Genomic DNA, 26,931 nt, shown 5'->3' with positions numbered 1-26,931 from the left:
CCCGTTATGCCCCTTATGCAGTATGTATGATGCCCCCACAGTGTAATGCCCCCATTATGCCCCTTATGCAGTATGTATGATGCCCCCACAGTGTAATGCCCCCATTATGCCCCTTATGCAGGATGTATGATGCCCCCACAGTGTAATGCCCCCACTATGCCCCTTAAGCAGTATGTATGATGCCCCCCACACAGTGTAATGCCCCCATTATGCCCCTTATGCAGTATGTATGATGCCCCCACAGTGTAATGCCCCCATTATGCCCCTTATGCAGTATGTATGATGCCCCCACACAGTGTAATGCCCCCATTATGCCCCTTATGCAGGATGTATGATGCCCCCACACAGTGTAATGCCCCCATTATGCCCCTTATGCAGTATGTATGATGCCCCCCACACAGTGTAATGCCCCCATTATGCCCCTTATGCAGTATGTATGATGCCCCCACAGTGTAATGCCCCCATTATGCCCCTTATGCAGTATATATGATGCCCCACACAGTGTAATGCCCCCATTATGCCCCTTATGCAGGATGTATGATGCCCCCATTATGACCCTTATGCAGGATGTATGATGCCCCCACACAGTGTAATGCCCCCATTATGCCCCTTATGCCGGATGTATGATGCCCCCATTATGCCCCTTATGCCGGATGTATGATGCCCCTACACAGTGTAATGCCCCCATTATGCCCCTCATGCTGGATGTATGATGCCCCCCACAGTGTAATGCCCCCATTATACCCCTTATGCAGGATGTATGATGCCCCCACACAGTGTAATGTCCCCATTATGCCCCTTATGCAGTATGTATGACGCCCCCACACAGTGTAATGCCCCCATTATGCCCCTCATGCAGTATGTATGATGCCCCCACGCAGTGTAATGCCCCCATTATGCCCCTTATGCAGTATGTATGATGCCCCCACACGGTGTAATGACCCCATTATGCCCCTTATGCAGGATGTATGATGGCCCCATTATGCAGTATGTATGATGCCCCCCACAGTGTAATGCCCCCATTATGCCCCTTATGCAGGATGTATGATGCCCCCCACAGTGTAATGCCCCCATTATACCCCTTATGCAGGATGTATGATGCCCCCACACAGTGTAATGCCCCCATTATGCCCCTTATGCAGTATGTATGACGCCCCCCACAGTGTAATGCCCCCATTATGCCCCTTATGCAGGATGTATGATGCCCCCCACAGTGTAATGCCCCCATTATGCCCCTTATGCAGTATGTATGATGCCCCCACACAGTGTAATGCCCCCATTATGCCCCTCATGCTGGATGTATGATGCCCCCCACAGTGTAATGCCCCCATTATACCCCTTATGCAGGATGTATGACGCCCCCACACAGTGTAATGCCCCCATTATGCCGCTTATGCAGTATGTATGATGCCCCCATTATGCCCCTCATGCAGTATGTATGAGGCCCCCACGCAGTTTAATGACCCCATTATGCCCCTCATGCAGGATGTATGATGCCCCCACACAGTGTAATGCCCCCAATTATGCCCCTTATGCAGTATGTATGATGCCCCCACACAGTGTAATGGCCCCATTATGCCCCTTATGCAGGATGTATGATGGCCCCATTATGCCCCTTATGCAGGATGTATGATGCCCCCACACAGTGTAATGCCCCATTATGCCCCTTATGCAGTATGTATGATGCCCCCACACAGTGTAATGTCCCCATTATGCCCCTTATGCAGGATGTATTATGCCCCCCACAGTGTAATGCCCCCATTATGCCCCTTATGCAGGATGTATGATGCCCCCACACAGTGTAATGCCCCCATTATGCCCCTTATGCAGGATGTATGATGCCCCCACAGTGTAATGCCCCCATTATGCCCCTTATACAGTATGTATGATGCCCCCACACAGTGTAATACCCCCATTATGCCCCTTATGCAGGATGTATGATGCCCCCACAGTGTAATGCCCCCATTATTCCCCTTATGCAGTATGTTTGATGCCCCCACACAGTGTAATGCCCCCATTATGCCCCTTATGCAGGATGTATGATGCCCCCACAGTGTAATGCCCCCATTATGCCCCTTATACAGTATGTATGATGCCCCCACACAGTGTAATACCCCCATTATGCCCCTTATGCAGGATGTATGATGCCCCCACAGTGTAATGCCCCCATTATTCCCCTTATGCAGTATGTTTGATGCCCCCACACAGTGTAATGCCCCCATTATGCCCCTTATGCAGGATGTATGATGCCCCCACACAGTGTAATGCCCCCATTATGCCTCTTATGCAGGATGTATGATGCCCCCACACAGTGTAATGCCCCCATTATGCCCCTTATGCAGTATGTATGATGCCCCCACACAGTGTAATGCCCCCATTATGCCCCTTATGCAGGATGTATGATGCCCCCACACAGTGTAATGCCCCCATTATGCCCTGTATACAGGATGTATGATTCCCCCCCACAGTGTAATGCCCCCATTATGCCCCTTATGCAGTATGTATGATGCCCCACAGTGTAATGCCCCCATTATGCCCCTTATGCAGGATGTGTGATGCCCCCATACAGTGTAATGCCCCCATTATGCTCCTTATGCATGATGTATGATGCCCCCCCACACAGTGTAATGCCCCCATTATACCGCTTATGCAGGATGTATGACGCCCCCACACAGTGTAATGCCCCCATTATGCCGCTTATGCAGTATGTATGATGCCCCCACACAGTGTAATGCCCCCATTATGCCCCTCATGCAGTATGTATGATGCCCCCACGCAGTTTAATGACCCCATTATGCCCCTCATGCAGGATGTATGATGCCCCCACACAGTGTAATGCCCCCAATTATGCCCCTTATGCATTATGTATGATGCCCCCACACAGTGTAATGGCCCCATTATGCCCCTTATGCAGGATGTATGATGGCCCCATTATGCCCCTTATGCAGGATGTATGATGCCCCCACACAGTGTAATGCCCCATTATGCCCCTTATGCAGTATGTATGATGCCCCCACACAGTGTAATGTCCCCATTATGCCCCTTATGCAGGATGTATTATGCCCCCCACAGTGTAATGCCCCCATTATGCCCCTTATGCAGGATGTATGATGCCCCCACACAGTGTAATGCCCCCATTATGCCCCTTATGCAGGATGTATGATGCCTCCATTATGCCCCTTATGCAGGATGTGTGATGCCCCCCACACAGTGTAATGCCCCCATTATGCCCCTTATGCAGGATGTGTGATTCCCCCATTATGCCCCTTATGCAGGATGTATGATGCCCCCACGCAGTGTAATGCCCCCATTATGCCCCTTATACAGTATGTATGATGCCCCCACACAGTGTAATACCCCCATTATGCCCCTTATGCAGGATGTATGATGCCCCCACAGTGTAATGCCCCCATTATTCCCCTTATGCAGTATGTTTGATGCCCCCACACAGTGTAATGCCCCCATTATGCCCCTTATGCAGGATGTATGATGCCCCCACACAGTGTAATGCCCCCATTATGCCTCTTATGCAGGATGTATGATGCCCCCACACAGTGTAATGCCCCCATTATGCCCCTTATGCAGTATGTATGATGCCCCCACACAGTGTAATGCCCCCATTATTCCCCTTATGCAGTATGTTTGATGCCCCCACACAGTGTAATGCCCCCATTATGCCCCTTATGCAGGATGTATGATGCCCCCATTATGCCCCTTATGCAGGATGTATGATGCCCCCACACAGTGTAATGCCCCCATTATGCCCTGTATACAGGATGTATGATTCCCCCCCACAGTGTAATACCCCCATTATGCCCCTTATGCAGTATGTATGATGCCCCCACACAGTGTAATGCCCCCATTATGCCCCTTATGCAGGATGTATGATGCCCCCACACAGTGTAATGCCCCCATTATGCCCCTTATACACGATGTATGATGCCCCCACACAGTGTAATGCCCCCATTATGCCCCTTATGCAGTATGTATGATGCCCCACAGTGTAATGCCCCCATTATGCCCCTTATGCAGTAAGTATGATGCCCCCACACAGTGTAATGCCCCCATTATGCTCCTTATGCATGATGTATGATGCCCCCACACAGTGTAATGCCCCCATTATGCCCCTTATGCAGTATGTATGATGCCCCCACACAGTGTAATGCCCCCATTATGCCCCTTATGCAGTATGTATAATACCCCCCCACAGTGTAATGTCCCCATTATGCCCCTTATGCAGGATGTATGATGCCCCCACACAGTGTAATGCCCCCATTATGCCCCTTATGCAGTATGTATGATGCCCCCATTATGCCCCTTATGCAGTATGTATGATGCCCCTCCCCACAGTGTAATGTCCCCATTATGCCCCTTATGCAGGATGTATGATGCCCCAATTATGCCCCTTATGCAGTATGTATGATGCCCCCATTATGCCCCTTATGCATTATGTATGATACCCCACAGTGTAATGCCCCCATTATGCCCCTTATGCAGGATGTATGATGCCCCCACACATTGTAATGCCCCCATTATGCCCCTTATGCAGGATGTATGATGCCCACACACAGTGTAATGTCCCCATTATGCCCCTTATGCAGGATGTATGATGCCCCCACACAGTGTAAAGCTCCCATTATGCCCCTTATGCAGGATGTATGATGCCCCACACAGTGTAATGCCCCCATTATGCCCCTTATGCAGGATGTATGATGCCCCCACACAGTGTAATGCCCCCATTATGCCGCTTATGCAGTATGTATGATGCCCCCACACAGTGTAAAGCCCCCATTATGCCCCTTATGCAGGATGTATGATGCCCCGACACAGTGTAATGCCCCCATTTTGCCCCTTATGCAGGATGTATGATGCCCCCACACATTGTAATGCCCCCATTATGCCCCTTATGCAGGATGTATGATGCCTCCCACAGTGTAATGCCCCTATTATGCCCCTTATACAGGATGTATGATGCCCCACAGTGTAATGCCCCCATTATGCCCCTTATGCAGTATGTATGATGCGCCCACACAGTGTAATGCCCCCATTATGCTCCTTATGGAGTATGTATGATGCCCCCACACAGTGTAATGCCCCCATTATGCCCATACACAGTGTAATGCCCTCATTATGCCCCTTATGCAGGATGTATGATGCCTCCCACAGTGTAATGCCCCCATTATGCCCCTTATACAGCATGTATGATGCCCCACAGTGTAATGCCCCCATTATGCCCCTTATGCAGTATGTATGATGCGCCCACACAGTGTAATGCCCCCATTATGCTCCTTATGGAGTATGTATGATGCCCCCACACAGTGTAATGCCCCCATTATGCCCATACACAGTGTAATGCCCTCATTATGCCCCTTATGCAGGATGTATGATGCCTCCCACAGTGTAATGCCCCCATTATGCCCCTTATACAGCATGTATGATGCCCCACAGTGTAATGCCCCCATTTTGCCCCTTATGCAGGATGTATGATGCCCCCACACAGTGTAATGCCCCCATTATGCCCCTTATGGAGTATGTATGATGCCCTCACACAGTATAATGTTCTCACAGTGCCATAATCCCCCCCACACAGTATAATCAGTGGCGTAACTAGGGTCTGATTGGCCCCGGTGCAAAGATTTCGACTGACCCTCCCCTCCCACTTCATCCTGATATGTCCCCTATCGTGGTATTTATATCCCCCGTTTAATGTATAGTAAAAAAATGTTCTATAAGGCTATGTGCCGTAATCGCCGCCATTGACTTGCATTGGACCGCGTGACATCCGCATCACTGCATCTGCACATGCGGATATCACACGGTTCAATGTGCGGATGGTACCCAGGTCTGGAGGAGAGGAGACCATAGAACCATAGAACCTGTTAAAAAAAAGGAATTTAAAATAAAAAAAAAAGATTCTACTTACCTTCCGATGTCCTCCCGGTGTTTTCTCCCCTCCGTCTGGTCTGCTGTATGGGTCGCGTTGTTGTGAAGGACCTGCCATGACGTTATTGAGTCATGTGACCTGTCACTCAATGACGTCATCGCAGGTCCTTCACACCACCGCGAGCCGCCCAAGACACCGGACGGAGCAGACGAAACACCGGAGTACATCGGAAGGAAAATATCATCTTTTTTTATTTTTTACCATTCTTATTCTTTTTTTTTTTTTAACTAACTTGGTCACACTACTATCCATGCCGGTTGCATGGATTTATATAGTGTGAACAAGTTGTCAAGCACTTTCCAAGTGATGCTAAAATCGCTTGGAAAAGTGCTTGATAACCTGCATGCAGAAATGCATGTGAAGAACGCTTGACAAACTCTTCTACCTGGCGGGAAAAATGCATGTAAAAACAGCACGCCTTTTTCCTGCCAGGGAGAAGCGGAAAAAATATGCAGCATTTCTGCATCTTGGGCACTTAGCCTTATACTTACCAGGTACGAACTTAGAAGTCATGGGACCCCATAGCAGAAGTATAATGCACAGCCCATAGTCTTCCATATAGTATAATGCACAGCCCATAGTCTTCCATATAGTATAATGCACAGCCCACAGTCCTCCATATAGTATAATGCACAGCCCATAGTCCTCCATATAGTATAATACACTCCCCATAGTCCTCCATATAGTATAATGCACAGCCCATAGTACTCCACATAGTATAATGCACAGTCCATAGTACTCCACATAGTATAATACACTCCCCATAGTACTCCATATAGTATAATGCACAGCCCATAGTCTTCCATATAGTATAATGCACAGCCCATAGTCCTCCATATAGTATAATGCACAGCCCATAGTCCTCCATATAGTATAATGCACAGCCCATAGTCCTCCATATAGTATAATGCACAGCCCATAGTCCTCCATATAGTATAATGCACAGCCCATAGTCCTCCATATAGCGTAATGCACAGCCCATAGTCCTCCATATAGCGTAATGCACAGCCCATAGTCCTCCATATAGCGTAATGCACAGCCCATAGTCCTCCATATAGCGTAATGCACAGCCCATAGTCCTCCATATAGCGTAATGCACAGCCCATAGTCGTGCATGTAGCGTAATGCACAGCCCATAGTCGTGCATGTAGCGTAATGCACAGCCCATAGTCGTGCATGTAGCGTAATGCACAGCCCATAGTCGTGCATGTAGCGTAATGCACAGCCCATAGTCGTGCATGTAGCGTAATGCACAGCCCATAGTCGTGCATGTAGCGTAATGCACAGCCCATAGTCGTGCATGTAGCGTAATGCACAGCCCATAGTCGTGCATGTAGCGTAATGCACAGCCCATAGTCGTGCATGTAGCGTAATGCACAGCCCATAGTCGTGCATGTAGCGTAATGCACAGCCCATAGTCGTGCATGTAGCGTAATGCACAGCCCATAGTCGTGCATGTAGCGTAATGCACAGCCCATAGTCGTGCATGTGGCGTAATGCACAGCCCATAGTCGTGCATGTGGCGTAATGCACAGCCCATAGTCGTGCATGTGGCGTAATGCACAGCCCATAGTCGTGCATGTGGCGTAATGCACAGCCCATAGTCGTGCATGTGGCGTAATGCACAGCCCATAGTCGTGCATGTGGCGTAATGCACAGCCCATAGTCGTGCATGTGGCGTAATGCACAGCCCATAGTCGTGCATGTGGCGTAATGCACAGCCCATAGTCGTGCATGTGGCGTAATGCACAGCCCATAGTCGTGCATGTGGCGTAATGCACAGCCCATAGTCGTGCATGTGGCGTAATGCACAGCCCATAGTCGTGCATGTGGCGTAATGCACAGCCCATAGTCGTGCATGTGGCGTAATGCACAGCCCATAGTCGTGCATGTGGCGTAATGCACAGCCCATAGTCGTGCATGTGGCGTAATGCACAGCCCATAGTCGTGCATGTGGCGTAATGCACAGCCCATAGTCGTGCATGTGGCGTAATGCACAGCCCATAGTCGTGCATGTGGCGTAATGCACAGCCCATAGTCGTGCATGTGGCGTAATGCACAGCCCATAGTCGTGCATGTGGCGTAATGCACAGCCCATAGTCGTGCATGTGGCGTAATGCACAGCCCATAGTCGTGCATGTGGCGTAATGCACAGCCCATAGTCGTGCATGTGGCGTAATGCACAGCCCATAGTCGTGCATGTGGCGTAATGCACAGCCCATAGTCGTGCATGTGGCGTAATGCACAGCCCATAGTCGTGCATGTGGCGTAATGCACAGCCCATAGTCGTGCATGTGGCGTAATGCACAGCCCATAGTCGTGCATGTGGCGTAATGCACAGCCCATAGTCGTGCATGTGGCGTAATGCACAGCCCATAGTCGTGCATGTGGCGTAATGCACAGCCCATAGTCGTGCATGTGGCGTAATGCACAGCCCATAGTCGTGCATGTGGCGTAATGCACAGCCCATAGTCGTGCATGTGGCGTAATGCACAGCCCATAGTCGTGCATGTGGCGTAATGCACAGCCCATAGTCGTGCATGTGGCGTAATGCACAGCCCATAGTCGTGCATGTGGCGTAATGCACAGCCCATAGTCGTGCATGTGGCGTAATGCACAGCCCATAGTCGTGCATGTGGCGTAATGCACAGCCCATAGTCGTGCATGTGGCGTAATGCACAGCCCATAGTCGTGCATGTGGCGTAATGCACAGCCCATAGTCGTGCATGTGGCGTAATGCACAGCCCATAGTCGTGCATGTGGCGTAATGCACAGCCCATAGTCGTGCATGTGGCGTAATGCACAGCCCATAGTCGTGCATGTGGCGTAATGCACAGCCCATAGTCGTGCATGTGGCGTAATGCACAGCCCATAGTCGTGCATGTGGCGTAATGCACAGCCCATAGTCGTGCATGTGGCGTATTGCACAGCCCATAGTCGTGCATGTGGCGTAATGCACAGCCCATAGTCGTGCATGTGGCGTATTGCACAGCCCATAGTCGTGCATGTGGCGTATTGCACAGCCCATAGTCGTGCATGTGGCGTAATGCACAGCCCATAGTCGTGCATGTGGCGTAATGCACAGCCCATAGTCGTGCATGTGGCGTAATGCACAGCCCATAGTCGTGCATGTGGCGTAATGCACAGCCCATAGTCGTGCATGTGGCGTAATGCACAGCCCACAGTCGTGCATGTGGCGTAATGCACAGCCCACAGTCGTGCATGTGGCGTAATGCACAGCCCACAGTCGTGCTTGTGGCGTAATGCACATCCCACAGTCGTGCATGTGGCGTAATGCACAGCCCACAGTCGTGCATGTGGCGTAATGCACAGCCCACAGTCGTGCATGTGGCGTAATGCACAGCCCACAGTCGTGCATGTGGCGTAATGCACAGCCCACAGTCGTGCATGTGGCGTAATGCACAGCCCACAGTCGTGCATGTGGCGTAATGCACAGCCCACAGTCGTGCATGTGGCGTAATGCACAGCCCACAGTCGTGCATGTGGCGTAATGCACAGCCCACAGTCGTGCATGTGGCGTAATGCACAGCCCACAGTCGTGCATGTGGCGTAATGCACAGCCCACAGTCGTGCATGTGGCGTAATGCACAGCCCACAGTCGTGCATGTGGCGTAATGCACAGCCCACAGTCGTGCATGTGGCGTAATGCACAGCCCACAGTCGTGCATGTAGTACTATGGCCTAGGGTACCATGTACTCACTGATTTTAAAAAAAAACCAACACATTATACTCACCTTCACTCTGTCGCGCTGCATATTTTTATGGAGCTGGCAGCTGGCTTCAGCGTGCAAGCGACGGGAGCGCATGATGTCACTTCCATGCGCCTCTAGTCACGTGTACGCTGACTTCATCTGATGGCCTCTGATTGGTCGGCAAGCGTGTATTGTGGCACACTGACAAGATGGGAGTGAGGTAGTAGGGGTCAGTGAGGATCTAGGAGGGGCTGGGATATGCAAGGAAAGTAGGGAGCTGAGTAAGTGTAATAAATGTGCTAATAATATTAAATATCTGCTGGCAAATGCAAGAAGTCTCGCAAACAAAATGAATGAACTGGAGACTCTTATATCGGTCACAGAATACGATGTGGTGGGTATTACGGAAACCTAGCTGGATGAAAGCCATGACTGTGTGACAAACATGGAGGGATATACTACATTTTAGGATATAGTCAGCAGTGGGGTGCTGCAGTGATCTGTACTAGGACCGATTCTTTTTAACCTCTTTATTAATGACCTTGGGGATGGGATTGAGAGTAAAGTGTCAGTTTTTGCTGACGACATCAAACTATGTAGAATATTAAAATCTGATCTTGACATTATGATATTGCAGAACGATCTGGATAAGATGACTGAATGGGCAAACACTTGGCGGATGAGGTTTAATGTAGAGTAATGCAACTAGGTCGGAGTAATTCTATTGCTGCATATACATTATATGGGAGTATACTTGGGACTACAGAACAGGAGAAGGCCTTGGGTATTCTGGGTACAAGTAAGCTGAGCAGCAGTACTTAATGTCAAGCAGCAGCCGCAAAAGCAAACAAGACTGTAGGATGTATAAAAAGATAAGGAAGGTTGAACTGGATGCACCTAGGTCTTTATTCAACCTACATTACTATGTTGGTATGAATGTGTGTCCTCGGACACACATCTAGCTGAAACAGGGGCTAGCATTGGCTAGGCCCGGTCGTAGCGGTGACTGCGGTCATTAAGCCTCTAGATAAAATACTCCCACAGTACCTACAGCATATACAGTTACAGAAAATAAAAGGGATTAACAAGAGAACTTACTACACCGATCGCAGAGACGATTCAGTTTAGCTGAAGGAGAGCACTTCAAATGGCCATTTTGTGAACGGGGTTTCCTGCATACATGATGTGTATCTCTCATACATGGGCCAGGTTGTGGGCTGGTCTCAGCACTTCATGATTTTATGGAATCCCCAACTTATGTGATAACGCCTCTCTGGATGATCGCAGAAGTTGTAGATTGACACCATATTTTCCATAAGGATTTTATTTTTACTTAGAGACCAAAAATGGCATAGCTGTTGTCAATTATGTGTCCACTGTGCATTTATGGCTCATTGGCAGAGGGGCTACAGTTATGAGAAAATATGTATCCTTTTCTCTGGCTAGCCCATGTGCTGGAAATGTATTTCTCATTAATATTGGATTTATGTATATTCCAATATTTTATATTTTCATTCGGAGACATCCTGACTGCTGAAGCTGTGCTGATGAAAGGAATGTGTATGCTGGGTGACCATGGCTATTTCTAAAGAGTGTGAGATATCCCTTTTATCCTTGATAGACCTTTTCCTGTCTGAACAGATAGGTTAATCTGCACTCTTTGTCTATGCTCAATACACATCCTCATAGTCTTTTCCCTACAAGAAGCTCTTGCATGTTAATTAAGCTGATTCACTGTTCGGCCACATTCAATTTCCTACTGGTATTAGTTTCTTGTCTAAGTCTTGGAGACTGTCAGCTGTTTGTCTTACTGGAAAACCTTGTGAGGTGTCTACTTTAATCCTCTTACTTCACAAGGGACGGCCTGCATGTTGATTAGGCTGGTTCACTTCACACTATAGGTAACACTGTTCAGCAAGGCTTTTTTTTCAGCATGAAATTGGGTGAATCTTATCGGAATTGTCATGCTGAGAAATAACTTCAGAATTGCTCTATCACTTAAGATTTTTGAGAAAAATGCAATTATGTATGCATTGAATACTGTCAAATTTGTGGTGGCATGTGATATTCCGAATTCAAAAGTCAGCAACAGCGATCAAGTTTAGAAATGTTTTGCCATTGATTTTCTTTATAATCACTGTCCGATAATTCACAGGCAAGATTCCAACAATAGTCACCCAGCATCGAGGGCCTCCACCTCCCCTGGTACCTATTTTCCATCTAGGAAATGTCTTGATGAAACCTTTCACCATGTTCATCACTTACAGTGCCTAGGTTTGTTGGGAAAAAGTTAATGTGTGAATGAAGGAAATGTATTTTAAGTGATATGTTGCACTTCATTGACTTGTAAGCCTGAAGAAAACTTTCAAACTGTTCAGCATAGTTTGGCACCTTGTAGTTGCCTAGAAAGTTGAAAACGACATTCTTGAAGGCCGACCATGCTACATGTTCTGCACCATGCAGAAGACCATCAAAGAAAGGCTGCATGCCCACTATGCGTTTTTCAAGCAGACCCGGGTACCATAGTACCTGTGTAAAAAAGAATTTAAAATAAAAAATAAAGATTATACTTGCCTTCCGGTGGCCCCCGGTCTCCTCAGCGATGCGTCCGGTGTGTTGGGCGGCTCATGGAAGGTCCTTTTAGACCATCGCGAGCCGTCCAACACACCGGTCGCATCGCTGAGGAGACCGGGGGCCATCGGAAGGTAAGTATAATCTTTATTTTTTATTTTTTACCATTCTTATTTTTTTTTTTTTTTACTATTACTTGGTCACACTATATAAATCCATGCCGGTTGCATGGATTTATATAGCGTGATCAAGTTGTCAAGCACTTTTCCAAGTGATGCTAAAATCGCTTGGAAAAGAGCTTGATAACCCGCATGCGGAAATGCATGCAAAAACGCTTGACAAACGCTTCTACCTGGCAGGAAAAACGCATTTAAAAAACGCATGCTTTTTTCCTGCCAGGGAGATGTGGAAAAAATATGCAGCGTTTCTGCATCGTGGGCACTTAGCCTTACTATCATTTACTAGCTCTCGGATTTGTGGGCCAATGAAAACACCCTCTTTTATCTTGGCATCACTGATGCATGGAAACTTCTGTCACAAGTAAGCAAAGACTTCAGTTTGCTTGTTCATTGCTTTGACAAAGTTCTTCATTAATCCCATTTTGATGTGCAAAGGTGGAAGGAATATCATCTTTTCATCTATTAATGGTTCGTGTTTAACATTCTTCTGCCCTGGAATAAATTTATTGCGTAGTGGCCAGTCCTTCCTGATATATTGCGAGTCTCTTGCGCTACTGTCCCATTCCCAAAGGAAACAACAGTACTTAGTGTATCCCATCTGTAAACCTAATAAAATTGCAACTACCTTGAGATCACCACATATATTCCATTTGTACCTTGAGTATTGAATGTGCATCTGCATATTCTCATAGGTCTCCTTCATACTGATCGACATGTCCGATAGGTATCGAAGAGTAGACATTACCATTGTGTAGCAAGACAGCCTTAAAACTTAAGGCCAATGAATCAATGAACAGTCGCCATTCCCTTGGGTCATGGTCAACTCCAAGGACAGAAAACAATCCAGTAATATCACTGCAAAAAGTGAGACAGTCAGGTTGACTGAAATATTTGGTTAAATCTTCATGACGACTGCAAAATACTGAAATTTCTGTACCTGGCTGCAACAGATGCCACCCTTGCAACCTTGATCCAAGTAGTTCTGCCTGACTCTTTGATAAACCCAAATCTCTGACCAGATCGTTGAGTCTTGCTCGAGATATTAAACGTGGAGCAGTTGATATTGATGGTTCGAAATCTGAATCAGCAGCAGGTTCCATCTCTAATGAATCAACCATCATTTCATCGCCCTCTTCTATTCTCCACACCGGCGGTGGTTTTGGAACTGGCAGACTTTCATCGTGCGCCACTGGTCTAATTTCAGAAGCGAGCTTGGGATATTCAATAGACCTCCTGTTCTTAGAAGGAAAAACCGGATACATTCATTGTGCAGAAGTAACAATCGGTTATATGGTCCTTCTGCTCCCTCCCGATCATTGGAATGACAAACGGCATCTATGGTCGCACACCCTTCAGCCAAGACCTCAAACTCGTAGCGCAAGATGAGCAGCATATATGAGTAGCCCTTGCTCTGTCTTGGTCACCAATTTAGCATCCAAAATATAACTCCTATGCCTTCTTAACAACTGCAGTTATACTCCTTTTATGGGCTTTAAGGGTATAATCTCCACATGTATAACAAAAGAGATCACTACTATTGCGACATTGACGCGATATTCTACAACTCATTACTTATTAAACAGTTTTGCTCCTTTATGAAATTTTCTCAAAACAGAAGAAACTCATGAAGATTACAGCGTCGTTACTGCTGCTATTATATAATGCTACTTGGAAATAGACCAAAGTCTGACAGTTGTGTCTGGACGTGCCTGAGAGTGCACAACTAATGCAATGCATGATTGGACAGGACTTAGTGCTGTATATTATAATAAAGAGAGTCCATATTATGAATTTTTATTGGTTATTTCTACAAAAAATACACTTCTGAAATAAAAAGTTTAATATAAGTGCCAATTTATTATGCACTGTCCTTATCATTATAATCATAAACTTAAACTATCTCTGGAATGGTACATGCTACAGAAATTCTGATTTACATTTCTGAAATCAGCTCCTCAAAATACATAGACAACATATTTTAAAACAGGAAACAGAAAAAAAGTTACAATTTGTTGACCAGTGTAATTTGTACAATCCTCCACCTAAGAGTGTCAGCTCAGATTGCAAATGACAGAGGGAAGGAGGGAGGCGATTAACTTCAGAGATTTTTAATATTTTCTATGACCTATCCAGAAAAAAAAAACACCGTACATGGGGACATTAGCTTCAAATCACTCCTGTGTTGGTGTTCTTACAAGCAAACTTTTATACATGAGATCTAATTTGATAAAAAGATTACAGCCGGGGAAAGATGGGAAACTTTCATATAGATGACTAGTGGTGATGTAGTCAGTGATGGACTCTGGCCAAATATGTTTCTGGAGTTATAGTAGAAGATGTCGTCCTCATGATGAAGTAGTTATTTCTCATGTCACGTGTAATGAATATCTCCTGCAGTATTGCTAATGCCGATTCCAGTGTCGGTAAATGAGACGATAATTAGCGTTATGGAAGATAAGTCTATGAGAAACTTATTCAGTTGCAGACTCCAAGGAAGAAACTGCTTGTTGTCTGTGGCCTAAAATATATAGGTTTCATTAGTACATGACAGGGTAAAAAGCAGAATGTTGTAAACCAATAAGAATACCATTGCTGCTTGGGTCCCCCACCAGTCTCTGTATTTCCTGCGTACTTGTGATTACAGCTACCGCTAATCAGTTGGCTAAGCAGTGGTCAACTTAGCCAGTGATTGGGAGCATGGAGGAGATGTCTTTTTCTGCAATTCAACTTATGTTCAAATCCATACAAGACTAGAGAATACAACATCTACACCTTCTATCTCCTGATATATTTCCCTTATTGTGTCCAGTAATTGTATTATTACACGGAATTCTTTATGATGTTCCATCGTCTCATTGTCTTCCTATTTAGGTCACTACAATATCAGATCCTCTCAGTGGACATCTTCTATATTGACAGAATTTTTGTGAATCACCCATCAAGGATGGATATGGACAGAGACAAGATGGCGGAGAGGATATTACACCTCACCCTAGAGATCATCTTCCGGCTTACTGGAGAGGTGACGTCACATTACATCATTCTTATCTATGGGAATAACAGATGGACAGAACTGGAGAAGTGAGGACTCTGGAAATGTCTGGAGGGAGATTTATTAATGTGTCTCTCCATAACCAGGATTACACAGTAGTGAAGAAGACCTCTAGTGGGCGCTGTCAGGACCCTGTGTCTGAGGGATGGGGAAGACCCCTGAGCCCAATCACGGGGCCTCCACCTCACCCCCTGATACATGAGGATATCAATGACCAGAAGATCCTAGAACTCACCTACAAGATGATTGAGCTGCTGACTGGAGAGGTGACACTGCTGGGACATTATACAGTAACACTATGAAGGGATCGGGGGGATGACGGTATCATTGTATGTGTCAGGTTCCTATAAGGTGTCAGGATGTCGCTGTCTATTTCTCCATGGAGGAGTGGGAGTATTTAGAAGGACACAAAGATCTGTACAAGGACATCATGGAGGTTCCCCAGCCCCTCACATCACCAGGTAATAGACAGGAGTAAATACACACGGCCTATAATTATCTGTATGTAAAGAATGAATTCAGTCCCTGTATGTGTTTCCTCCAGATCTATCCAGTAAGAGGACAACACCAGAGAGATATCCCCATCCTCTTCTTCCACAGGACTGTAAACAAGAAGACCCCAATGTTCCTCAGGATCATCAGGTAGACGGAGAGAAGGTGTCATGAGATCTCCCCTATGATGTGTAGACGGCTGTGATGGTCTTGTGTTCAGTCTTGTTTTATCCACCAGTATTATATGTTTTATATTTGTGTAATGAGGACGGTGGAGATGGCAGGATTAGAGCTGATCATAGATGGGACTTCTCCATCTGTCTGTGACTTTTACAATATTTGTTTCAGGGTGAAGATCTGACCCATATTAATACTACAGACACATATGTGAGGGGTGATGAGCGGTGTAAAGAGGAGATTCCTACATATGACTACCCAGGTGAGTAGTAGCCACTAAATGCTGAGAAGTCATAGATTCTTCTCAGTCACCGGCTATGGCTGCTTTATCAGTGGTGTAGTCCGGCCATATCACAATCGTGTGATCGCCATTTTGCCACTAGAGCATAACATTCGCCTCCATATGAAAAATGTTCTAATTACTTGGGGAAATTGTGAAAGCTCTTTTCTATGGAACTTACAATCTGAAAGATCCACCTACCCCCTGGAATTAGAAGATGCTGACCGTTACCTGCCCAGGTGACAGCGTACGTAGAATGTGCTGACAAGTTAGAAAATCACTTGAAGAAAAATATTATGATGGACCTGTAAGAGAAAGCGGAGGGTAATGATGCTGTTGGCTTCCTAGATCCCTGATATCTTATTGGATGAATCTACCTTCTCTCCCTTCTGTGCTGCTGAATATGATCATATGGTCCCTACAAGACCAGGTCCAGTCTTTCTGGCCAAACTTCACTTTTATGATCGACAACATTAAATGTGCAGTGTGAATTTCTGTACAATAACTACAGAGTTTCCCTTTATCCTGACTTTACACTTTATTTTAAAACCAACTAACTTCAAACAGGATTGTGATAAACTATACAGAAAACATTACACCTGTGCCATGATATATCTCTAAGCTGTGCGTGGCTGACGGCTGTAATATACATTTATTCACACCTGCAGATGATGTGTTGGCTCCAGCCCTGGTTTCATGGATTCACTCCACGTCATAAATTCCATTATGTTTTCGATCCTAAGGAATTCAGATTACTGCACAATCTCTCCTGAAATGGTGAGCACTAATACTTTCTCTACTCTTCTGGTTAGGACTCATAGTAGCTCCAATGGTCCACCATAAATGAGTCCAACTCCGGTTTAGTGTTGGAGTTCTCCCTTTATACATACGTTGTTGTTGGGGATGTAACATAGATTAAAAAAAATTATTTTTTTTCACAGGTTCCTTCACACTCCGCAGCCAGTTTTCTGTTCCTAATCAGGCCCCATTTTTCAAATCTGACGTGTGTCACTTTATGTGGTGATAACTTTGGAATTCTTCACAAAGGATAATAGGAAACAAATGGACCTTACTAATTATTTTCCAGCTTATTTATTTATTTTACTCGCTTATATACCGTCATTAATTGCACAGCGCTTTACAGACCTTATTGGCACTGTTCTCATTGGGGCTGACAATCTAAATTCCCTATCAGGATGTCTTTGGAGTGTGGGAGGAAACCGGACAACCTGGAGGAAACCCACGCAAACACGGGGAGAACATACAAACTCCTTTGTTGTCATTGGTGGGATTTGAACCCAGGACCCCAGCGCTGCAAGGCTGCAATTCTATAGTCAAAGTATTGTCTGATCTCATCAGACAGTACTCACAGAGGTGAACACCACCAAATTACAAGTAAACAATTAGGAAAGGGAAAAGGGTGTGAGTAAAAGTGAAATTCTTTGTTAAATAATAATATTAAAACCTGGTAAATCATACATCCCATTAGGGATGTATCATGGATCATGATTATATAAATGGAGTCATGATCCACTAAATTACTGATAGAGTCAGACGGTGAATCAAATTATTAATAAAATAAGCCCCTAGCCAATGTCCCTTATAATTGATGGCTGGGTTTATGCTTATAAAATGAATGCCATAGATTATATCAAGGGTGTGCTGAATTATGATAGTATCCTCAGCCAGGAGAGATTTTATTAAATAAAGGCTCAATTTGCCAGCGTGAATTCAATAGTAAAAAATTCTCCTAGCCCGTTGGATACACTCCCCATATTATAAAGTGACTTCAAAAGTGTGGCAGGTCTGATAGATATAAGTGTAATGAGCCCTTGTGCAGAGGTTATCAGGGCACACTATTGCACCTGTCACACAATCTGTGTAATGGATCCTTAATAATTCCACTCGCATCTCCAGTAGTGCTGTCGGCAGTGAAATAACTCCGGCAATATAACAGACTTAGCCAGCTTAAGAGCACAAGCGGCTCAGCTATGCCACTGACTGTCTCTCACACGCTGTCTGCACATAAATGCGGTGGAGGCAAGTGATTTATCTGAGTCACAACCCCTGAGTGGACTAGGTGTTATCACAATCTTAGCCAGCTTGGATATACAAGCGGCTCAGCTATGCCACTGACAGTCTCTCTCACGCTGTCTGCACAAGAATTGATGGTTAGCAGGAGAAGCAAGCGATCCAACTAAGTCACGATCTCCTGGTTGTGCAGGAGATCCAACACGCTTTCTGCCGATTTAGATATCAGATGCGGCTAGCATATGCCACTATCGGCCTCTCCCACGCTGTCAAAACGTGTGTGGGTATGATCAGCGTGAGAGACAATTTCAACTATGTCAACAGTCTGTCAGATCTAACAGAGCTGACAGCTAAAACGGGGTAAATCTGGTTTTATGCAGCACTCTATAGTGCGGTCAAATATGGGATAATACTGTCTGATGAAACTATCAGGAGTCATCCCTGACGCGCGTTTCGCCGGGGATTCCGGATTTTTCTAAGGCTGCAATGCTAACCACAGAGCCACCGTGCTGCCCATGGTGGCTCTTGATCGCACAATACCCTATATACGGTTGTACACTACTGTCTGAGCACATGGCAGGTTAAGAAGGAAAGGAGCGACATTTAGCTATTTGAAAGCAGATTTTGCTGGAATAGTTTGCAGACACAATGTATTGGGGCACTGTTCATGGTCACCTGGCAGCGCAAAAGATGGCCACCACGAACAGGTTTGGCGCTATCTCCTCTGTTTTATAGAGCCCAGGGATTGGTTGGCTCAACATTCTTTAACCCCTCTACATGGATCTGGAGTTACACAGAGACCCCCAGGCTTGGGCCACGGTGTTACCTGCTGTTCTGTGGAGTGAGATGGGAAGAAGAATAGTCAGGTAACCGGGTCAGAACCAGGAGAGCAGAGAAAATACAAAATCACACAAGAGTAGTCAGTAAACGGACCGGGGTCACAACAGGAAACAAATACACAAGCCGGGAGCTGAGTACAGAGGACTGAACCAGAGGACAAGGCTGGATCTGGCAGCTTCCGGCAATATGCTTCCAGCTTTAGTAGGGTGCGGTGCTTTCCAGTTGGCTGAAGCAGGGAGCAGATTACTCCAGCTGGACAGCACACACACCCATACTGCCAGACTGGAGGGTACTACAGGTCCAAGCAACCCTAATCTTAGTGGCTGGACAGAGCCTGCGCCGCCCAGAGCTTCTGGTTCTGACGTCTCCTCCATCACCAGTGCCGTCTGCAGAGTGAATATCTGTAGGTAGTGATTCACCACACCATCCTTTTGGTATGCTAACAGTTTATTTCACATATGGTGATTCAGACATAAGCGCTGACCTAAAAAGGTGCAGGGATATGCGACACATATCAATTTTAACGTTTCGACCCTGTCAGTCTTATTCGTAATGTCGCTGTGAAAAAAGAGAAACAATACATAAATGTGAAGACACATATACATATTTACATGTATACAGAAATTATATACATGAGCCTTTCATATGCTCATCATGAATGTACTTGTAATTGTGCGACAATCTTCAGCGGCTTCTAGGACATCCGTCCTGCAGGTAAGTATTGCTGATATTCTGGCCACATGGTAAGTCATTGGTAAAAAGATGGGACAATGGAAGCAAAAAGATTAATGATTAAGTGGAGGAGCAAAGGAGCCGGAGGAGGGCCAAGGAGAAGAATGATAGAGCTTAGGTGGTAAAGAAGTTGGGTATCAGGGCAGAGACATAAGGAAAATGGGTCACCAAATAGATGAGTATAAAGGCATGTTAGGTATGGGGTAGAGACATATGAGGAATATAGGTCCCCACTCAGATAAGTAATAAAGCTTAATAAGTAACAGGGCAGAGACATATAGGGAGTACAGGTCCCCAAACAGATCAGTATAGAGGCATGTGGCCAGATGGCTTGCCTGACGGCTCAAAATGTGCTGGGTGGGTACCTTTAATGGAGCTGTGAATAGGCGCTCCCGCACCTTCATCTTGTGCATCTGTCTCTTGTTGCGGTTGGAGGGTTTATGTATGTTTCCGTGATTACCGCCAGACCGTAAGTGCGTGCGCTCAAACTCTCCCCCCCCCCCCCCCTCCCTGGAAGTTGCGTCACAGGCAGGTGATGTGGCAGGGAGAGTGGGTCTGTTGGGGCGGGCCTGTCCTCCCGTATGGCTGTGTCACATGTGTAGCATATCCATGGCGTCTGGTGAAGACTGCGCATGCGCGTTAGGCTATATGCGATAGTTCTGTTATGGTAATTTTTTTAGAGAGGATTAACGCTGGCAGGTAGGCTTATTATTCCTGCAGCAAGTGGGACAGTATCCTCACACTGTCAGGGAAAGTGAATGTACAAAGTATGCATAATGATTCACTAGCGCTGGAATAAGGCTGGAGATATACTAATGAGATAAAATATACAAATTTATTAGTATTGGTTTAAAATACATTACAAAAGTAAAATCCGGGGTGTAAAGAGGATAAAATATAGCCTGTTGGAGATACGGTCAAATGTGGAGGGTAGAGTGGTGGGATAGTAATTTTCCTCCTGTATTTCAGATAATTTGTCCGGTTGAGGTTGAGTTTAAGGTCCTGGTAGTAGTTTCTTTCCTAGTTAGAAGACAAATGGTTTAGAATGTGGTGTGCAGATAGCAGGAGTAACCGATCTTACCCGCTGGTAAGGAAGGATGGTTAGTGGTCCTCTGTGTTGGTGTATTTTCTCGGTGGTAGAGAAAGCTAAAATATTGAAAATTAGTTAATTTCAAAATTATGTCTACAGGTAAGGGTTTGGTGGTACCACACCGACCGGGAAGAAAAAGAGGATGTTGGTAGATAGCTTTTTAAGAAGCGAGTTACTATTGTCCAAGTGGTCTTTTTGGTCCGGTGACTTTTAGAATCAAAGAAACAATATAGGTAAGGTAAAATAGGTTAGAATAAAGAACATATAATTTTATTAGGAATTGTAACTTTTAATTAAATCAATTACCTCAGGAAAGAGTCCAGGGGTGACTTGGAGAGAAAAGTCCTTATTATGGCACGTTCGTGGTGTAATCCATTTTAAACCGATAAAATATACAAATTTATTAGTATATCTCCAGCCTTATTCCTGCGCTAGTGAATTATTATACATACTCAGTTCTGTTATGTTGTCATCATGGTGTATCGATGAGGGGCAAAAGTGAGGTTGATCTGGGTGGGGGAATAAAATTGTGCTGGTTGGGTCAATTGGTGCTGTGGATGAAAGGAATAATGGAGGGGGGTGGTGTAAGGAATATATGGAGTCCTGTATGAAACTAAATAGTGTGAGGCCATGCCCCTTGTATGTAATTAGGTTTGCTAGAATGATATATGGGAGCTGTGTGTAAGAGGGTGAGGAGAAGGGAGAGGGGAAGGGGTGGAGAGGGAGATAGGAGGGGGAAGCCAGGGGAGAGGGGAAGGGGGTTTCTGGAACTCGCCTGGAGAGGAGGAATAGGAGAGGTTGTAGAGCTGATCTAGTGTGTCTGAAAAAAAGATAATCAAGTTAGCCAATCTATTTCATGGTTGAGACCCTCTGTCAGTGTCTGGAGGGTGTGTATCCAGAACCACTCCCGTTATTTAAGGAGTTTAATATGGTTACCACCTCGTCTGGGTACTTGTTCGATCACCTGGAACCTGAGTTGTGATACTGCATACTTGGCGCTTGAGAAATGATGGGGTAGTGGTAACAAGGTTTTGCCACAACAAATCGTGGATTTATGGCTGGCAATATGGTCCCTGATGTGTTGAGTAGTTTCCCCTACGAATAGTAGACAACATGGGCATTTGATTACCTACACCATAAAGTCAGATTCTCTGCAGAATGAATGAGGACAGGTATGGTGAAAGAAGCAGACGTCACAGCAGCAGATCTCAGAGGAGATGGGTCACACCATTTGCAGAAGCCCTAATATGACAAAATGGCAGAAAACCAGAGCAGTAGAAATTCTCATAAAGTGACTCCATTTTGAATATTATAACCCTCAGTGAAATAATCTATAGGAGTAGTGACTATTTTGACTGCACAACCACTTTCCGGAAATTAACACGCAGTGCATGTTGGAGCGTGAAAATTGCAAATATACTATTTTATTTCCCAACACATAGTGCCCAGATTGTGCTCCAGGAGACACACACCTTAAATTAAGTGGGTTCTTCTCCCTATAGTAATGCCGAATACATGGATGCTAAATGTGGTTTGGGCACACTGCAAGGCTCTGAAGTGAGGGGGAGATCTGACTTTGGGAGAGCTGATATTGCTGGATTGGTTTATGGAAGCCATGTTGCTTTTCAAGAGCCTTTGAGACCCTAATAATGTGGAAACTTCTGTTTTTCCACTGACAGATGATGTACCTGAGTGGGGACTTGTTTTTTGTGAGATGAGTAGAAGTTTTTCTTGGTATTATTTTCCCCTACATAACATTGTTTGGTGGCTTTTGATTCCATATTTGGGATCCAGAATGAACAAACATTTGAACACCTCGCTCTACTGGTTCATCCTATGAGGTTTTATATTGGGCTGTGAACTGTCATTGTCTTGGTAAATCATTCAATGTTTTTACATAACTTGCCATTTCTACAGACACTTTAAGTAGAAATGCTCAAAAATATAAAACTCAAGGATATTTTATTCAAAAATAATAATTTGTTTTATTCTTGGCAGATGACTGTACCAGAAGATCAGAGGGACAGCTGACATCTTCAATTTTTAAATCTGATGATCTTGAGATCCCGCAGGATACAAATGAAGTGAATGCCATTACTCCAGATATCCCATCATCCCTTCACAGCGAAGATCTGTCATCTGATTCTTTAAAACAGGTCCTGTCTTCTGATTCATTACCGACTACTAAGGAAAATCATAGTCACAAAAGAGGCATTAAGAAACAAACTGCACCTAAAGCAACAAAGCCATTTTTACATTCAGAATATGGAAATAGTCTTCTCAAAAAGTCTTTTCTTAAACATCAAAAAACGTACACAGCAGAGAATAGATTTTTTTGTTTCAAGCAGGGGAAATGTTTTAACCATAAATCAGATCTTGATAGTCACCAGAGAAGTCACACAGGGGAGAAGCTATTTTCATGTTCAGAATGTCGGAAATGTTTTACAGAGAAATCAAGGCTAACCAAACATCTGAGAACTCACACAGGGGAGAAGCCTTTTTCCTGTTCAGAATGTGGAAAATGTTTTACAAGGAAATCAAATATTATCGTACATCAGAGAACCCACACAGGGGAGAAGCCTTTTTCCTGTTCAGAATGTGGAAAATGTTTTACAGGGAAATCAGATCTGAACAAACATCAGAGAACTCACACAGGAGAGAAACCATTTTCATGTTTAGAATGTGGGAAATGTTTTGCAAAGAAGGCAAATCTTATCAAACATCAGAGAACTCACACAGGGGAGAAGCCATTTTCATGTTCAGAATGTGGGAAATGTTTTGCAATTAAATCAACTCTTATTGCACATCAGAGAACTCACACAGGGGAGAAGCCATTTTCATGTTCAGAATGTGGGAAATGTTTTACAGAGAGATCACATCTTATCAAACATCAGAGAACTCACACAGGGGAGAAGCCTTTTTCATGTTCAGAATGTGGAAAATGTTTTATCCATGAATCAGATGTTGTAATACACCAAAGAACCCACACAGGGGAGAAGCCATTTTCATGTTCAGAATGTGGGAAATATTTTGCAAAGAAATCAAGTCTTGTCGCACATCAGAAAACTCACATAAGTGATAAGCCTTTTTCATGTTCAGAATGTGGGAAATGTTTTGGAAATAAATCAAATCTCATTGCACATCAAAGAACTCATACAGGGGAGAAGCCATTTTCATGTTCAGAATGTGGGAAATGTTTTGCAATGAAATCAAATCTTGTCAAACATCAGAGAACTCACACAGGGGAGAAGCCTTTTTCCTGTTCAGAATGTGGAAAATGTTTTAACCAGAAAGCCCATCTTTATAGCCACCGGAGAACCCACACAGGAAAATGCCGCAACTACACCCAACTGGTTTCTGTATAGACTAAAAAGACCCTAGCTGCACAACTTAAAACACCACCTCAGATCTAACTCCGTAGTAGGCCATTGAGGGTTTTCTTGTACCTCCTGAGGAACCAGAGGGGAGGCCGCAACACACTGTCAACAAGTGGAAAGGAAAGTGTGAAGTAAGATATAAAAACTGTGGGTGAGAAACTAAAACACATTCATATAGGGCAAAGAAGTCAAGCCAAGGAGAATCAAAAATAAAAGGAACAAGTATGACCTCCCAGAAACCTAACTGTGGAAAAAGCTGCTGGAAGGGAAAGCAAACAGACGGAGAAGATAGTTTCAGCTTTTTGGTGAAACTTACAAAATTCATCCTCACCCACAATTACTTTGAATTTGATAACCACATATATCTACAGGAGACTGGTACAGAAATAGGAAGTGTAATGGCTTAACAGTATGCAAATTTTCATGACCAAGCTTGAATGTGACTTCTTGTCCTCATGTCACATCAGGCCTCTGGCCTACTACCTACTACTAATTGACTATAGTTTAATCATCTGGACATATTCTGAGCAACATCTAAAGAAGTTCCTTGAACACTTTAATCAATTTCATCCCACCATCAACTTAACACTCAACTACTTCTGTACTGAAATTAACTTTTTGGACACCATCATTAAGTTACATAACAATGAAATAGAGACGTCCATGTACCAGAAGCCAATTGACCGTCCAACATCCCCTAAATGGGTCAGTTTCCATACAAAACACATAACCTCTATTGGCTACAGCCAGGCCATCCGATACAGTTGGATATGTTCCAACCCTATGGACAGAGGCAAACACCTTGGTAGCCTCAGAAACACCTTTTTGAACCAGGGCTACCACCAAACAACAATTGAAAACCAGATTGCAAGAGCCACCAGAATATCAAGGAATCATCTACATTTCAAAACTAAACAAGAAAGCAACCGGGTGCCTCTCATAGTCACCTAAAATCCAAATCTGGAGGTGCTAATGGGAGCTTCATGGAAATTACAACCATTATTACAAAAAGATGCCCGATTACAATCTATATTTCCAGACCCCCCACTTCTGTGATTTAGGCAGTCCTCTCCAACAGCTACAGGAACTTTTCTCTGCAGCCAGAAAAAAATGTAAAACATGTCTATTTATAATGACCACTGACAAGATAAAGATTCCCAACCAGCATCAGGACCACAAGATCCCAGGTAATTTCAGCTGCATTACATCTAATATCGTGTACTTAATTATATGTACCAAATGTTCAACTGGGTGTCTGTGTGTAGGGAAGACAGGGCAAAAACTTAGAACAAGGATGAATTCTCATCGCCACACAATAAAAGAAAAAAGAATAGATCTACCTGTGGCCAAACATTTTTTTATCCCTGATCACAGCATCGTGGACATGAAATTACTTGTATTAAAATGTAACTTCAAATCTCAGAGAGACAAAAAACATTTGGGAGTACAATCTTATGACAATCTTTGACACACTGTCACGGGTGTATCAGAGGTGACAGATAGTCGCCCTGCAGTTGGTTGCAGGAGATCTCTATGTTTGGCATTACAGACCTCTTCTTAGAGGAGAGGCTGTCTCTAGGACCTAGCGGCTACCTCCCTCTGGCTAATTAGCTCTCTGGCCTGGGTGTATAAATATCTGGTGTGTCTGAGAGGGAGGTGCCGGCTATATTCATTTCTACTTGTGAAGGCTTAGCAAGAGCAGTACTGCATCATCTCTGGAGCTTGAGGCTGAGTGCCCATTTGTCTGGAGTTCGTCTAAAGCTAAGCAATCTCCCCCATGTTTGTCTACCCTTGTTTTCTATAGAGTTTAGTGAGATCGACTAGTGCTCATCTCCTCCCTTCCCTAGCCTTTGCCATACGCCAGGGAAAGCCAGGGTGAGGCACACGTGCGGTGATTGGCGAGGAGCCAATATAGTAGCTCAATTGTTGAATATAGTGACGGTAGTTGAGACAGGGTGACCCTAGACCAGACTAGGAGGTCTCCACTTTCCCTTTTCCCTAGTATTTGGGCTCCTTTTCCTTCTTCCCTCTGTGTTCACTTAGTCTTTCCCACATCTGGCGTGACACACTCAGAGCAGCAATAAATGTATGTATATCGCATGGATTTATGTCTTTCTACATCAACTAAGGAATGTGCTCCTCAGAACATTTTGGGACCATCACAATCATGGACCAGACCTCAATCACAGGACAATTAAACTTTCACAATCCTTATCTATGAACTGTGGTAATATTTACGGCCACAACTGCTTCTCCCTCTTCAATACTGATAGTTCTGCTTCATGTCACTTGTCTTATCTATTGCATTATTCCTGTGCCCTGCTGTGTATGAATATGTGGCTCTTCAGATTGTGTTAAAGTATGCCTGATGAAGATACCTGAGTAGTCTTGAAAGCTTGCAATTTGTTACCATCTTTTCAGTTAGCCATTAAAAGGTATCAACCACTGAGTA

At 44.8% G+C, this 26,931-nt stretch overlaps 1 pseudogene; it reads left to right on the top strand.

The window, feature by feature from the left end:
• LOC141218913 (uncharacterized) overlaps nt 1-26,931 on the top strand; it is a 49,738-nt pseudogene that overhangs the window by 416 nt on the left and 22,391 nt on the right.

Source organism: Phyllobates terribilis, unplaced genomic scaffold, assembly GCF_046119375.1.
Source record: "Phyllobates terribilis strain yellow unplaced genomic scaffold, ASM4611937v1 Scaffold_251__1_contigs__length_2838608, whole genome shotgun sequence".
NCBI lineage: Eukaryota > Metazoa > Chordata > Amphibia > Anura > Dendrobatidae > Phyllobates > Phyllobates terribilis.
The sequence above is the reverse complement of the archived record's forward strand: the minus strand, read 5'-3'. Positions and strand labels throughout refer to the sequence as shown.